This window comes from Callorhinus ursinus, unplaced genomic scaffold (genome assembly GCF_003265705.2).
Source record: "Callorhinus ursinus isolate GAN/ISIS: 27379988/994484 unplaced genomic scaffold, GSC_fseal_2.0 scaffold7, whole genome shotgun sequence".
Classification (NCBI taxonomy): domain Eukaryota; kingdom Metazoa; phylum Chordata; class Mammalia; order Carnivora; family Otariidae; genus Callorhinus; species Callorhinus ursinus.
The window spans coordinates 38,336,228-38,354,529 of NW_027397069.1; positions in this window are offsets into that span (position 1 = coordinate 38,336,228).

The following is an 18,302-nucleotide window of genomic DNA, read 5'->3' on the forward strand; positions in this document are numbered from 1 at the left end:
GAACTGTGTTCTTTCAACTGTATAAAAAGTGAGTTTTCTTCTTAGTCTAAAATGTTTCCTTTTTGGTGATCCTTTTAAATTTGAATGCAGTGGGTCTTTTCTTTCTTTAAGATTTTATTTTTTGTTCATTTTAAGTACTTTTATTTTATTTTTTTAATTTTATTATGTTAATCACCATATATCATTAGTTTTTGATGTAGTGTTCCATGATTCATTGTTTGCATATAACATCCAGTGCTCCAATCAATACATGCCCTCTTTAATACCCATCACCAGGCTAACCCATCCCCCCAACCCCCTCCCCTCTAGAACCCTCAGTTTGTTTCTCAGAGTCCATAGTCTCTCATGGTTCGTCTCCCCCTCCGATTTTCCCCCCTTCATTCTTCCCTTCCTGCTATCTTCTTCTTTTTTTTTTTAACATATAATGTATTATTTGTTTCAGAGGTACAGGTCTGTGATTCAAGTCTTACACAATTCACGGTGCTCACCAGAGCACCCTCCCCAATGTTTATCACTTATTCGTGAGAGAGAGAGAGAGCGCACACAAGCAGGGAGAGCGGCAGACAGAGGGAGAGGAGAAGCAGATTCCTGCTGCGCAGGGAGCCTGATGACAGACTGAATCCCAGGACCCTGGGATCGTGACCGAGCTGAAGGCAGAAGCTTAATTGATTGAGCCACCCAGGGATCCCAGCAAAGTGGTTCTGTGTGTAGAGATACAGCTGATTTGACTTCATATAAATGATAAAAACAAAGATTTTCAGTAGCAAAATGAAATTAACATTAAAATGGGTAAAATACTCTAACATGAGAAACAAATATACACTGAATTTTTATTTATCTTTTTCCAAGCCTGTTTCCCAGAATTAAAGTAGGAGCTCCTTGGGAGCAGAAATAACTAAATCTTATCTTTGAATTACTAGTTCCAAACATAGTGCCTGACACATTGTGGTTGCTAAAAAACAAACATCAACCCCCCCATAAAAACACAATGTTTTATTGGGTAAATTGAAGGTATCAGTAGTAAAAATGGACAATGATAACCTCAATTTTCCCCTTCACCCTTGGGAAATGAGCAATACATAAATACAAAGAGCAGAAAATTAACTACCCACCTATTCTGAATAATTTCCTTAATCTGGATTTATAAATTCTTGAAGAGGACATTCAACTTTAATTTGCACCACAAAGATAAAATGAAAGCAGAAGCTATTGCCTATATGTTCTTTAAATGACAGAAAATTGTATTTGAATGAGACAGAATACCCACAGAGTATGTCACTGATGTTTATAAATTAAATGTTCTATCTCTGGTTTAGACACAAGAACTCCTTGTGGTTCAGGAATTGAGCATCACTTCCCAGCCATTTTCTTCCAGCTTCTTCCCTCCTTTCCCCGTCTTTTATTCCTTACTTTCCTTTTATTCTCTCATCCCCTTGTCTGTTTACGTATTTATGTGAGGTTGGCATGATTTAAGAGATCTTTTCGAATTAATTATGCAAATATGCATCCAGATAAGAGAAAGGATATACCATCCATGAGAAAGTAGAAAATGTTTTTCAGGCTATAGCAGTAGGAAGAGCACCCCAGATACTCAGTTGCCTAGAAGATCAGAGTGTATCAGTATGCTGGTTTTACTCTGGAATTGTATAAGAAGGAGTAGCAAGTTATAGGTGGGGTGACTTTGGAGCTGAGATTTTTTAAAAATCTTTTTTAAAACTTTTTAAAAAGATTTATTTATTTAGGGGCGCCTGGGTGGCTCAGTCATTAAGTGTCTGCCTTCGGCTCGGGTCATGATCCCAGGGTCCTGGGATCGAGCTCCGAGATGTACTCCCTGCGCTTCTCCCTCTCCCACTCCCCCTGCTTGTGTTCCCTCTCTCGCTGTCTCTCTCTCTCTCTCTGTTAAATAATAAATAAAAATCTTTAAAAAAAGATTCATTTATTTGAGAGAGTGAGAGCACACAGCATGTAGGGGAAGGAGAGCAGCAGACGGATAGGGAGAGAAAGAATCTCAAGCAGACTCCCAGCTGAGCTTGGAGCCTCATGCAGGGCTTGATCCCAGTACCCTGAGATCATGACCTGAATCAAAACCAAGAGCTGAATGCTTAAACAACTGAGCCACCCATGTGCCCCGAGTTTGTTTGTTTGTTTGTTTTTTGAAGGGGCATTTGAGGCAGTCAGGAAATATTTAATTTATACTGTGGAAATTAATGAAGACCACCCAAATAAGAACAAGAAAAGGTTATTTATTCAGAGCTTGCTTTGTGAGTGAGTCAGCTACCATCACTTGCATTTGGCAGAAACTCCAAGGCAGGGTAATGGTAAAGCTTTATCGTGGAAACAAGGGAAGGTTCAGGTAGGACCTCACAGGAGGCTGTTAGCATGGGAATTCTATAGGCTGGCCAATTAGAAGTGAGACATCCTATGTGATTGGTTAGGGATACATATTTCAACTTTCTTTGGTTGGTGCCAAATTGGAAGTGATAGCAAAATTTAAGGAGACTGTCAGTGATTAATCAAGTTCTGGCTATGTGTTGTTTACAACTCTGGCTCTGGTTTACAAGGGTTATTATTTGGTTTCCTGGACTGGTTGTTACAGAGAATCTGACTTCCTACAAATCTGACTTGTAGGTAGTGAGTTAGCTCCCTCGGCTGGTTACTTCAGGTAGCAAATCAACTTCCTGGGCCTATTGTTGCAGATTGTTGATTTTATATGTGCTCTGATCATGGCCTGTTTCATATATTTAGTCACTCAGTGTCTAGCTGGTTTCAGCTGGGGGGTGGCGTAGGTGGGGAACAAAGGGTTGAGCCAATCATTTATGAGACAGGAAATTTGGAGAGTCTGTATCTTGCCTTGTCATAGGTAAATAAGGGGGTCATCTGGAGTTTTATCTAAGTCATACGGAGAAAGGTTGTTTTTTCTTTAAGACATTTCTGAGATCACAAAAGGTTGAGAGATTTCAGAAAACAAAAGTTGAAGGGATTAACCATTACTGTTTACTGTTTACTAGGGGCACAGAATTCAGTAAGCTACCAGCACTTGTATTTAGCAGAGACTCCAAGGCAGAAAGGGTAATGGGCAAAGTGTTCACCATTGTTATGGGCAAAGTGTTTTTAGCCAAATAGGATCAAAGAAATTTAAGAAGTGTCATAGAACAAGATGAGTTTAATCATTCTTGATCATATTTGACAAAAGGAAATCTCTGAAAATGGGGAGCAAGAAGATTAACCATTGGAAAGATATATCCAGTTATGAGAATGAAGGATAACAATTCTAGAGGTTCTCTGCCTAAGTCCCCCTCCTACTATGTCAAGTGCGTAAAGGAAGACGAGGAGTTTAATTTAGATATAATCAGAAATGAGATTCCAGTGGGAGGCCTGACAGTACCCGAGCACTGGACAAAGTCACTGAACTAAGCAAGACTCTAAGCAAAATTACCCAATAAGGAATCATCAAAAATTAATTGACTCTAAAATACTTATCTCCAGATCACATCTCACTATAAATCTCTAGTCCAGCATTTCTTAAAATGTTTTACTTTTTATATATTAGGATTAGTATGTTTAGAAAATATGCTAAAATAATAGTAGCACCCCAAAATATTACACTTTACCCTTGAACAATGCAGGGGTGGGGGGGTGCTAACACCCTCTGCAGTCAAAAATCCATGTATAAATTATGGCTCCCCCCAAACTTAACTACTAACAGACTATTGTTGAATAGAAGCCTTACTGATAACATAAACAGCCAATTAACACATATTTTCTATATTACATGTATTATACATATTCCTACAATAAAGTAGGCTAAAGAAGAAAATCATAAGGAAGAGAAAATATATTTATAGCACTGTACTAACAAACAATCTACATAAAGGTGGACTCATACAGTTCAAACCAGTGTTCAAGGGTCAGTGGTGCTGTGAGGATCAAGTAGCTAATACATTAAGAATCACCTTGAGTAGATGCAGAGAGTATTGCTGAACATTATTTTTATTTTTTCATGAGTTTCTCAGCAGTGTAGAAAAAGTGCTTCTGGGGAAAACTATGCATTTTTCAGAGCATGCCCCTTCAGAGCTTAGATTTAATTCTGATCCTGGGAGGGACCCCATTCTTTCTTTGCCTTTGAGAGGTTTTAGAAATCTGTAAATTGTAGAAAACTGATAACCTTGCAAACTAATTGTCTATAAAAATTCAAATAAATTCTGTTAGCTGGAGGTTCAACTGACTTCCCTCCCCCACTGTGGAAGAAGCCAGATTTTTTTTTTTAATTGAAGTGTAGTTGGCATACATTGTAGTTGGCATATTATATTAGTTTCAGATGTATAACATAGTGACTCAATGTTTATGTACATTAGAGTGATCCCCATGATAAATCTAGCTACCATCTGTCCCCATACAAAGTTGTTACAGTATTAACTATATTCCCTATGTTGTACATTGCTCTCCCATGTCTTATTCATTTTGGAACTAGAACTTTGTACCTTTTAATCCTTTCCCCTTTTTAAAAAATTTTAAAGTACATTGAAATATTCCTATTCCATAAATGTGTTTGTTCTATGGATTCTCCCTTGAATTGTAACAACTTACTGATTTGTTATTAATGAATTAAATAAAAATTTTACACATGTTCATTTTATATATCTGTATGAGGGCAATGACTTTAATTTCTTTGAAATTATCCTTTAACATTTTTTAAAGTAAATATATTCTTAGATATCTAATTTTGAAACAGGAGAACTTTCTCATATTAACCATAATTGACCTTAGCTTTGTGATTTGTTTTATACTTTTATCTTTATATTTTGTATGATTTTTGGAAAGTAAACTGTATTTTCTTGGTTGTGTGTGCACAACTATGAACAGGTCCTCAAGGGTCCATAAGAATATAACAAAACATTGATTATTCTTATCACTGGAGTCCCAAAACAGGAAAAAGAAGATAGGGTTGAAAAAATATTCAAAGGAATAGTGGTTAAAAACTTTGTCAATTTGGCAAAACAGCTCTATATATCCAAGGACTTGTGCAAATCCCAAGCAGGATAAACCCAAGGAAATCTACGTCATCACACATCATAATCAAGCTCCTGAAAACTAAAGAAAAAGTAAAACTCTTGAAGGCAGAGAAAGCAATAACATCTTACCTGTAGAAGAAAAACAATATAAATGTACTTAGAACCACATGAATGGGTGTCCAGAGTATTACATTAAGCGAAAAATGTAAACATCCAAAGCTTCCATATGGTACTGTTGATATAATATTCTTGAAATCACAACAATATAGAAATAGAGAACCTTTTAGTTATTGCCAGGGGTGAAGGGGAAGTGTGAATGGTTGGCTATAAAAAAGTGACATGAAGGATCATTTGGGTGGTGGAAAAGACTGTATCAATGTTAATATCCTGGTTGTGATATTATACTGTAGTTTCACAATATATTACCATTGGGGGGGGAACTGAGTAAAGGGTACATGGGATCTCACTATAACATTCCTTATAACTGCATGTGAATCTGAGATGATCTCAAAATGAAAGGTTTAATTAAAAGTAAAAACATAGTGGAGACTTTTATTTCATGAAAGGCCTTTTTCCTTATCAAAATGCCCCTTTTCTGTAAAACCTAAAGCAGTTATTTTCAACTTGGATAGAGATTAGTAGCCCTGAATAAATATAAAAAAAATAAAACAATATTAGGTGCTATTCCAGGTCAATTAAGTCATGATTTCTGATGCTGAGGCTTCACAGTGTTCGGTGGATTTTTAATTTTCCTTCTTATTTTTTATTATTATGTTCAATTAGCCAACATATAGTACATCATTAGTTCTTGATGCTGTGCTCAACGATTCATTAGTTGCATATAACACCCAGTGCTCATCACAACACGTGCCCTTCTCATTTTTACTTTCTATCCTAGGTAATTTCAAATATAAGGTAAAAAGAACAGTGTAACAAAAACAACCACAAAAAAAATCCCCATGCGCTCATCACTCAGCTTGAAAAGCAACTAATATTTTGCCTGTCTTGTTTTATTATACTTTCTAAAAAGTTTTCTCTTTTAGGTATTATTTTCCCTTCCTTTGTTTCTTTTCCTTTTTACTGGGCATGGAAAAGTTTAAAAGAAATGTCAATCATATTGGTTACTATGAGAAAATGCCTCTATTTCAAATTAAGACATTATTTACATTGCTATCTAAGAGTATAAATGGATACTTTGAAAGCATCCATCATCTCATAAAATAAAAAGCAAAAACAAGAATAGAAAAACGTTTTCCTTGTGATAAGAACTTATTATTTACTCTCCTAACTTTCATGTATGTCCTGTAGCAGTGTTAGCTGCAGTCCTCATGCTTCACGTTACATCCTTAACTGTACTTGTAACTGGAAGCTTGTACTTCTGACCACATTTCTTCTATCCCCCCTTTTATCCTTCCTATAATTTTGTTTTTAAGAAACCATGTTGCATATTCTATAAAGTTTACCAATCTGGATCTTGTTTCTTGCATCCCTGGGTTGTCATTTAACCTGCATCTCTGTCCTTTATATTTCCTATGAATTGGTCGCACAGGATTGATCAGAATAAGATTTGGCATTTTTTGGCTAGACTTCATTAGTAGTGCTATGGTGCGTATCCATAAGGAGTAACAAAAATCTTTGGGTGTAGTTAACAAAACAAAAAACTCTGCCCCCTAGTTTTGCTATTTTTTAAAGGTTTAAAAATGGTAATATCTTCTCATTCTTTTTCTCTTGACTGAAGTATAGTTGACATGCAATGTTACATTAGTTTCAGATGTACAACATAGTGATAAGTCTATATGTTCTACTATGTTCACAAGTGTAGTTACTGTCACTGTACAACACTATTACAATACCATTGACTCTATTCTCTATGCTGTACCTTTTATCTCCATGACTTATTCATTCTGTAACTGATAGCCTGACCTCTCCCATTGCCTTCACCAATTTTGACCATCCTGCTCCCTCCCCTAGGGCAACCATCAGTTCTCTGTATTTATGGGTATGAGTCTACTTTTTTGGTTTTGTTTTTTGGATTCGACATAAGACTAAAATCATATGGTATTTGTCTTCATTTGTTTGACATATTTCATTTAGCATGGTTATCTCTAAGTCTACCCATGTTATTGCAAATAGCAAGATTTCATTCTTTTTATGGCTAAATAATATTCCATTGTATTTATTTATATATATGTGTGTGTGCGTGTATACACACACCATCTTTATTCATCTATGGACATATGTGTTGCTTCCATATCTTGGCTGTTGTAAATAATGCTGCAGTAAATATAGGGGTGCGTATATCTTTTAGAATTAGTGTTTTTGCTTTGAGTAAATACCTAGTAGTGGAATTACTGGATCATATGGTAATTCTATTTTTACTTTTTTGAAGAGCTTCCACACTGTTTTCCACAGCTGATGCACCAATTTGCATCCCTACCCACTGTGCACAAGGGTTTCTTTTTCTCCACATTCTTGCCAACACTCGTTATATCTTGTCTTTCTGATTCTTGCTGTTCTGACAGGTGTAAGGTGGTATCTCATGGTTGTTTTGTATTTCCCTGATGATTGAGATGTTCAACATCTTTTCACATGTCTGTTGGTTATCCATATGTCTTCTTTGGAAAAATTTCTCTTCAGGTCCTCTGCCCATTTTTTTTTTTTAAAGATTTTATTTGACAGAGAGAGACACAGCAAGAGAGGGACACAAGCAGGGGGAGTGGGAAAGGGAGAAGCAGGCTTCCCGCTGAGCAGGGAGTCTGATGTGGGGCTTGATCCCAGGACCCTGGGATCATGACCTGAGCCGAAGGCAGACGCTTAACGATTGAGCCACCCAGGTGCCCCTCTGCCCAATTTTAATTGAATTATTTGTGGGTTTTTTGGTGTTGTTGTATAGGTTCTTTATATATTTTGGATGCTAACCCCTTATCAGATATATCATTTCCCATATAGCTTCTCCAATTCACTGGGTTGCCTTTTCATTTTGTTGATGGTTTCCTTCACTGTGCAAAAGCTTTTTGGTTTAGTGTAGTCCCCAAAGTTTATCTTTGCTTTTGTTTTTCTTGCCTGAGGAGACATATCCATAAATATGTTGCTAAAGCTGATGTCCAAGAGATTACTGCCTATGTTTTCTTTTAGGAGTTTTATGGTTTCAAGTTGTATATTTAGATCTTTAATCCATTTTGAGTTTATTTTTGTATTTGGTGGAAGGAAGTGGTCCAGTTTCACTCTTTTGCATGTAGTTGTCCAGTTTTCCCAGCACCATTTGTTGAAAAGACTCTCTTTTCTCCATTGTATATTCTTGCCTCTTTGTTGTAGATTGACCATATAAGCATTTTTTAATTTCTGGGCTTGCTATCCTGTTCCACTGATCTATGTCTATTTTTTTTGTGCCAGTTCCATAGTGTTTTGATTCCCATAGCTTTGTATTATATCTTTAGTTCTTTGATTGTAATACCTCCAGATTTGTTTTCTTTCTCAAGATGCTTTGGCTATTCAGGGTCTTTTGTGGTTCCATACCAAGTTAGGATTATTTGGGTTTTTTTTTTCCCCTTAAAGATTTATTAGAAAGCGTGTGCACATGCATGAAATGGGGGAGGGGCAGAGGGAGAGGGAATCCTCAAAGACTCCCTGCTGAGTGCAGAGCCAAACCCAGCGCTTGATCTCAGGACCCTGAGATCATGACCTGAGCCAAAATCAAGAGTCGGACGCTTAACTGACTGAACCACTCAGGCACCCTAACATTATTTGTTCTAGTCCTTTGAAAACTGCTGTTGGTATTTTGATAAGGATTGCACTGACTCTGTAAGATTGCTTTGAGTATATGGACATTTTACCAATATTCTTCCAATCCATGAGCATGAAATATCTTTCTATTTCATTGTGTCATCTTCAATCTCCTTTGTCAGTGTTTCATAGTTTCCAGTATACAGATCTTTTACAGATCCTTGGTTAGGTTTATTCTTAGGTATTTTATTCTTTCTGGTAAACAGGTATAAATAAAACCTTCCCCTCCTCAACTAGTTGGCTAGTCCAAAAAATGCTATCTTTAATTTTATTCACCATTTTCCAGAATAACAGTTGATTTCCTATTATTTGATGAAATTTTATTGTTCTTGAGTGCCATTATGACTTCTTGGGTTTAAACATTTTATGTGTTTGAACCTATTTTTTAATTGCTATTGATGTTTAAAAGTGCCCAACTTTGTCCAATGATAACCTACTTAATTTGGTTGTGCAGCCTTTTGACCTTTGTAAACTTCCATAGTTTTCTTGCTTTTAATATGAGAGGATGTTCCTAAATTATTTTGTACATTCCTATCCAGGCCTTAAATCCACAAATTCCTGGTTTTTTGTTTTTGTTTTAATAGTGAGAAATGATATTTAGAGGTCACAGTGTCAACTATAACAACAGTGCCTATTCCTTTTGAGTTGGTCAGTGCTTCTAGGCCTCTTCATTTAGTGGATCAGGGAAATATGTATTAAGTTTTAAAATACATGATGAATTCATATGTAAGATTTCAATTTAAATTCAGAACTATATATGTAATCAGTATCTTTTTCCCCCATGTTAGACACTAACAATTATTCAGAAAAATAATTTGTATCTTAGAAAAATAATTCTACACTATTAACAACATGATACTAATATCAGTTTTACCCCCTTCTCCCCACTTTTAGGGCCATCTCACCAGGGATCCAAATCTAATTACGGTATCTTAAAGCATTTGAAGTGGTTCCATTGTGGTTATTCTATCAACTCATTTGTATAATTTTTATTTTATAAAGATTACTTTATAGAAAATATAATTTTTTAAAACTTTGGAAAATGAGTTATATGGTATCAAAGACAAATTTATAGAACATAGCATATTCAAAGAAATCAGGTTGTCATATTAAAGGCCCAATGTAGATACATATGTATACATACACTATGGTTTTCAAAATGAATTTCTACTCAATGCATGTGAAGCTACAAAATATCAGGGGGAAAAAAACTAGCCATATCACTGATGTTTAAAGAACAAGTTCTTCAATTGATTTTCTCAAATATGTGAAACAGAAGTTGTAACAATTTTTTTCAAAAGCTATAATAACCAAATGAGGCAGGCAACTTAACGCTTTATCAGAAAATCTCATTATTAGCTATGGGCTAATTTCTCTTCCTATTTTAGGTTATATTAGGATTAAATGTTTATTCTAAATGCAACAGAAATTGCAATTGATACATTCTCTCATGAATACTGGAGTATTTTAAGCCAAAATCTATTTTCTATGAAAAAATATTTTCTATTTTAAAAAATGATATTTTGAGTCCCTTAGAGAATGAGTATCCTGGGAAAATGAGTTTCTCCCAATAGCCGTAATATTATCTTAAGTAGGAAGAGTCGTTGGAGTTAGAATTAATTAATGGTCTGGTCTTTCATTTTTTAACAATTAAAAAAAAAACTGATCAATGTTCTTAAGTTTGTAGTGGTTTCAATTCTTTTTTAAATTAGAAACAATTGGGGCGCTTGGGTGGCTCAGTCGTTAAGCATCTGCCTTCGGCTCAGGTCCATGATCCCAGGGTCCTGGGATCGAGCCCCGCATCCAGCTCCCTGCTCGACTGGAAGCCTGCTTCTCCCTCTCCCACTCTCCCTGGTTGTGTTCCCTCTCTCACTGTATCTCTATCAAATAAATAAAAAATCTTTAAAAAATAAATAGAAACAACTGAAGATGGAACTAGTGATCTTTGGAATTAAAAACTAAATGAAGGTGTAGTACTGGAAGAGATTTTTTTTTTCCTGGAGTTATGTATCCTTGTACTGACACTGCATTACTCAGCCACAACTTCAAGTTAAAATGTAAGCAGCTTTGAAGACTTCAAATATTTTAAGCTATAGCCAATAAGTAAAGAGTATGGAATACTTTTACCACCTTCCCCACTTAGGATTGAAACAAGAGAATTAATTCAACATCTCACTAGATTATTTATTAGATCTAATAGATAACTCTCATGAAGAAACAAAATCTTAAAAATCCAAAAGTCTAGAAAATGTCTAGGTGAGCTAATCAACCTGATTTATAATTTATCCCTGGAATTAAAGCAATCTATCAGCACACTGGAGATGTAACTGTTAGACTGAAAACTAAAAGGTTAGGTAATGATACTTGTAATAAGTTACATTTATTAAAGAAGATCCTAAGATGTCATAAACACATTACAATGATGTCTTACAACATATTATTGTTTATCCATAGGTTTGCAAAAAGTAATTCTGTCTAGACTTGGTGTGAGTCCCCAGGAAACATAGTTTTCTACCCAAGTCTCTAAAGTTGAATACCATTGCTTTTGGAAACAACACATAAGTTCACAAACATCTAAAACTGATGACATGCAATGACTAGAGGTCAGGTTCTAATATAAATATAAATATTCTATCCAATAGGCAGAGATAGTTATTTTACAGGAAAATATAGTCACACTAATAAAAAGTCTTTTGATACATAAAATCAAAAAAGATACAATTGTATCACAAAGACTGCAATGTAAAACAATATAAGATAAGGCAACACTAAGATCTGAATTGTATAATTTCTTTTTTATGATTTGGAGATAAAAGCTTGAAGCACTATCTTATCTATTTCTACCTATATTTATATAGAGATAATCTTTTAGCTTATAGAAAAATTGATGCCATGGACTAAGAACATGACCTTAATCAAGAATTTTCACCACATGGTTCTCTGAAGAAGCTTGGCTACTGAGAGATGACACTCTCCCTGAGTTCAGCCTGTTCACCAGCTCAAAGGGATCAGAGTTGGCATTTAGCTGAATGTGGAGCAAGAATAGACAGACTGCTATGCTGCTCTTCTGTTCAACAGCCTCATCACAAAGGACAGGTTCAACTTGGTGCAGGGTTTTGTGCTTGTCAGAATAGAAACCTACAAAAACATAGACAACTGTCATCATGAAAGCAGATATAGAACCTGTAACCTTCATAGACAAGGCTTTGGAAAAAAAAGTCACAGGTTACTGCCTTTTGACATCTCCCCACAAATTGGCCATGAAAGCTGTTTCCATGGTGATTTTACATTGAGCCATGACCTCTAATTCTCTTAGCTTTCCAGATTCTTCTTCCCATTTAATATAACCTTTGAGATACGTGTTATTATGCATAATGTGATATTTGGTTGACAGGGTTTTATTAAACTCATTTTGATTATCCAAGTTAAAGAAATGGGGGCTAGAAATAACTTGGTTGATTTCAGTGTTTTAAAAAATATAAATAAATTGATGACTGGTTCCAGGCTTCGCTCATTCAAAGTGACTGTTGAGACTTTGAGAATGTCGAGTCACCCATGTGGAATCAGGGTCCTGTTCCATTAACAGTATGCTTTTGTATGTCTGTAACATCTATAGTCTTCCAGACCAAAAAATACAAAATGTTATGACTTTTTGAATATTTTTTCACTACTACTTTTTAAGTACATGTTTGTTGACTTAAATTCCCTTGAATAACAGCAACTTACACACTGAAATATTTGATAACAGTCATCAGACAAATAGCAATTTTGTCACTTGAATTGGAACAAAGAAATAGGCCAAAACATAGAAGGATACATTGATTTAAACCCCATCATCATGTGTGGCTGAGAAAGTTGAAAGCTAATCAAATGCAATTTTAATATGAAAGAATGTGTCTGAGGCCAAAGCTAAAATAACACACAGAATAAAATAATCAAAATGGAAACAAAACAGCAATTAGATAATTACCAAATAGCACAGTTTCTGACAATGCAGATGAGATGACCCAGTCTAATCACCGTACTAAACCTAGGATAATAGAGTTCAGAAAGTCATTTTATAGGGTTTTAGAGGGTAGTATTTGCATATTATATTTGAAACTGAAGCATAGAATTCAATTGTAAGAGTTCATTTACTCGCTTGTACTTTCTGATAAAATGTTCCCTTACAAACCACTTCACACCATTAATTATACATTTTCTGTAGTGACATCAAAGATGATTACAGAATTGTCACTAAAGGGGAAAATTCCAACATGAGAATTCCTTAGATTTTATTGGGAAAAGGGAGGATGCTGGGATCTGCAAATGAAGGCAAAGGATGGTGTTCCTTCCATGTTGCATTAAATGTTTTGTTTACTTTATTTTGTTTTAAAGCACGTCTCTGAGCTTTCTTTTTTACCCATGGTTTTAACCCTGGAGCATCCTCCTAGTCTCAACCAGGAACTGTTGGAATCCCCAAGTGAGTTTCATTACTCACATGCATTTATTGAATTATGCCAGAGAGTTTCTTTCCCCATGAAGTAGTTGTTTTGAAATGTGGCTGGTGATACCCCAACATGGAGTACATGCTTACACACATAATCACATGTGTAGGCTAAAGACAACTCTTTCTTCCACTGCCCTTCCTTGAGTCTGACACTTGGTGGCCTTTAGGAAATACAAATGGGCTAAGTTTTGTTTTTCTCTTTCATTTTGCAGAGAAGTATAAAGTGGTGGGCTATTCTGATTTTGATGTGCATGTGAGTCATCTGTGGATCTTGCTGAACTACAGATAGTTTGTAGGTCTGGGGTGGGGGCCTGGGCTTCTGCATTTCTGTCAAGTTCTCAGATGATGCCAAAGCTGCTGATTGGAGGACCCCATTTGAACTGCAAGGATTTAGAAGCAGGAAATCACTGGGAGCATTTCTTGCTATTCCTCTCCCATTCACCTGAGTAAGAACAGAGACAAATAGTGAATGGTTGCTGAAAAGAGTAAACAGGCTAGGCAAACAGCTCTTTCAGACCCTAGGTGGAAAAAAGAATTTGCTAGAGATAGTGCAGTGGGAAAAGATGGAATTAATTTTGAGTTTTCAGAAAAGTGAACACAAATTTCACTTTCATGAAATTGAAAGCTAAACATCAACTAATACACCAGCGATAATAATGTGCATTGTGTGAATGGAGGTCAAAAATGATTAGTACACCAGGACTGTTGGATTCTGAGACCCTGTGCACTGAGAGTAGATGTCGCCTTTCCCAGCTAGCAGTTTAAATTTCAGAACAGCATACAAAATAAGCAAACAAAAAAGGTAATAAATAAAACCCAACAGTGCTGTAGAAACTTTCTGCTTTTTTTCTCTGCTAATAATTATCTCAGTCTGCAATACAAAGATGAGATATTCTTCAAAGTCAATGCAGAAGTACCTCATCACAGACACCACTGGGCAAAACAGAAAGGGAAATGTGAAGAGTGTACCAGGTGTAACCAAGTGTGAAGCGTTTACCAGCTGTAACAACCCCTGGCTCACTTGGTTGGGGATGTGCTTAGGAGAATTTTTTCATATGCTTTATAACTTCCTTTCTGGCCACAACCTTGACCCAAAATAATCACTAAAAAGAATGTATGAGAGCATGGTAATGTCCACGTTAACCTCCCTGGCTGTGCCTGTGTCCTCAGGAATACAGCTCACTTTCTTTTGAACTCCTCCTGTTTGGAAATGAAAAAAATAGATGATAATGCTACTTCCTCTGTTATATCTAGTGCATAATGGTATTACCAAATTCATCTTTTTATAGTCACATAACCTATGAGATGAGAAAGCTTTTTGAGAATTTTATTTCAATAAGCTTTTACACAAAGGCATTTAATTTTGACCTATGAGATTTGCTGTTTTCCACACATACTGCAGTTGGCAGAAGAAATTATTTTTGTCATGCTTGTAAGGGACACACCATGGGATTTGCTGTATCACATCAAGTGATGTTGTTGTAGGACACAAACCTCAAATAACACCTTCTCTTAAACCACCCCAGTGTGCATGGACTGTCAAGTTTAATGAATGAAGGGTAGCCACAAACAAGATTCATACAGACCCCTCACATTTTGAGCATCAATATTATGTGTTTGCTTTTCAAATAAGTCGTTTTGTATGCATTTTCAGTTTGGAAGGCTTATATGCTATGTATGGATTAGTTCTTACAACGTAATTTTTTCTACAATTCTTTAATATTTCTTGACCATTTAGAAGTGCAGTACAACCTTATTATTTTTTTGTTTCGTGATTGTGTTAGTGTTCCTGTGGTAGTGATTTTAAAACCTAAAACAACAAATCATAACAGTAACAAATATGATTTCAGTTGTGTAACTTTTAAGCTCATTCAACAAATAATTTTATTTGGTTGTAGGAGAACTTACAAACTATTTCTTGTATTTCTTTTTACAGAGACAAAAAAGCATGGAGACAGGTAGTCATGTTACATTAAACAAGCATTCCACACTAAATTCAGATGGTATGTAATACAAGCCTGCCATCTACTGACTACATTGGATCAGAAAGTTCCTCAATGACAAGAAATGAATTACTTTGTAATCACTCTTTAGTAGGCTAAAGTAGTATTTTATATTTTGACCATTTTTCAGTTCATAATAGTGTAAAAAGGTGGATTAGTATCCTCATAAAAGATTATATAAAGGGATGCCTGGGTGGCTCAGTCATTAAGTGGCTGCCTTCTGCTGGGGTGGTGATCCCGCGGTCCTGGGATCAAGCCCCGCATCGGGCTCCCTGCTCAGTGGGGAGCCTGCTTCTCTCTCTCCCTCTGCCCGTTGGTCATTTTCTATTATTATAATACTTCAAGATAGTCTTTGATATGAAAAACAGTCAAATGTTAAGATTTTTATTGTTCTTTTCTGTTGAATGGAAATGATCGATACAGGAATTGGGCCATGATTTAAAATTGAAAATTTAAAAATTAGAGGACTTATTAACTAGTTATGGGGACCCTAATTTTATGAGACATTTAAATACAGTATGTTAAAATAGAAAAAAGACAATTTCATCTTAGGATAGATTTCCTAATTAGTCTTGCAAGTAAGTAGTAAATCTGACAAAAAGATTTCAAAATTATCCAGTTACCTTCAAAACTAACAAAATACAATAAATGACTAATACTTGGACAGGGAAGATTAAGAATATACCTTTTTGTCCTTAATGAAATTAAGTCCTTCTTAAAATAATTTTGGCCACTCATTGACTTTACATAGAATGCAGGATCAGGCCTTAGGAGAACAAGGAGATGGAATAATAAAAGAATATATTGCGGCAAACTCTGTGGCAGTTTGTAGCCTGTAAAAACTTCTGTAGTAAACTTAATGCTAAAGAGAAAGCCATCTGTACCTTGTGGAATTAATTAACAATTGATTTAGAGTAGCAATAAATGCATATTATGCTATTATGATTCTGAAGAGTATTCTTTAGGGACTAAGTCTGAAATGTAAGTTAAACGAGCCCCCTGAAAACAGCTAACTCAATTGTTTTTTGGCTTCCAATGTGAACTTCTTAATAATATGTTAACATAGAAAAACACCTAAGTGAAATAGGACCTAATGCTCTCTGGGTTCTCTAAATGCCAAGCGACATGGATTTATAGTGTAATTTGTCATAAGATACAGATAGGAGCAGAAGTGGGAAAACTGACAAGTTTAACTGATTACACCAAGTAAAACACAAGAAATGTATTTGCTGCCGAAGCATGCAGGAGTTAAGAAGTGTATGTTTTCTTTTAAATTAAATTACATTAAAAGATGATATTGAACAAAGTTCAATGCCATAGCAGTTAGAGTTCAAACTTCATATCAAGTTAACTTAGGTAAGAGGGGATGGATCTTGGTCTTTGCAATCTATTTTTTCTATTACTTCGAAAAGAATGTTTTTTAAAGTCAGATGAACCAAAATAGAAATACATTCTTCATACTTTTCAGGCTACTTTGGAGGGTAGGAAATAAATGAATTCTTGGGATGAGGCAATGTTCATAGATATTTTAAATATACATTTTTAGCACATACAAGAAAGCATTTTGTGCAAATTTTGTATCCATTAAAACAGAGGTCAAAATTGGTTAAGGCACACAATTCCTAGTATTTTGTATAAGTTATTCAAACCCTTTGGCTTTAGATGGTCATAAAGACCATTTTCTAATGATGGTTGCATAGGTAATATATGTGATACACATAGCCTAATGCTCAGTAAAAGTATTCCCATTCAACAAAAGAGCTTTTTCAACTTCATATTTCTAGTAGTCAATTACATTTTTCTGGTTCAGTATAAAAGTATATAGGCAACTCAGTTATCTCAGAGAAAAATAACATAAAACATTATCATCAGTAGTCCTATTAATATTATTTATGGATTTAAGGTGAAGCTAGTGATGTTTAAACCACAGGGACCCTCACTGGGAGGAAACTGAATAAAATCTTCATATAAAATAACTTTGTATTCTTTTGTTTAAAGTACCTAAAATTTTTTTTATCAGTATATAATTGTATATCAGCTTTAAGCTTCACAAAATTGGAACCTGCTTTTGGGTAAAATGTAGACAAAAATCTTGATTTACTGATTTTTCCCCCTTTTCAGATAAAGTCATGGATTTCTAAATTTCAAAGAAGTTTAAAGAATCATTTATGTAAGTCCTGCTTCATGAGTAAATCTTTGAAAATATCTCAATGAGTATAGGTGCAGTGCTCAAAAAATTAATTATACAGTTAAATTGTAGATGGAGTCTTTATGCTCTTAAACAGCTAATGGTATAACCAGCTACCATTTGATTACTGAATAAAATTATATGAAAAGATCATCCTAGGTCTTTCTGCCATCTTAAAAACAAAATCTGACAAATACAGAATTTACATGTTTCCAAGCAAATGTTGAAGAATACCATTGATTTTATTTGATAGCTTAATATCCTGCATAGGCCAGGACAGTGCAATATAGATATCAATGGTTTAAAACATATTTACCCCATGCATACATTGTCAACTTTTTGTTTTTCATAAAGCTAAAATATGGATCAATTCTGTTTATTCAATGTGTTGTCCTTAATTTATTGAACATGTACTTTGTTCACAATTCTATACCAGAACCTGTGAGGGAAAAAAAAAATTATCAGCTTCCAAGATAGCAGGAAGGGAAAAAAGAGGGGGGGAAATCGGAGGGGGAGACGAACCAGGAGAGACTATGGACTCTGAGAGACAAACTGAGGGTTCTAGAGGGGGAGGGGAGGGGGGTTAGCCTGGTGATGGGTATTAAAGAGGGGAGTGGGTGGGGGGATGGGTTAGCCTGGTGATGGGTATTAAAGAGGGCACGTTCTGCATGGAGGACTGGGTGTTATACGCAAACAATGAGTCATGGAACACTACATCAAAAACTAATGATGTAATGTCTGGTGATTAACGTAACATAATAAAAAAAAATTATCAGCTCCCAAGTGGCCCGTGATTTAGTTGCAGAGATAAAACATGAGTGATTCTA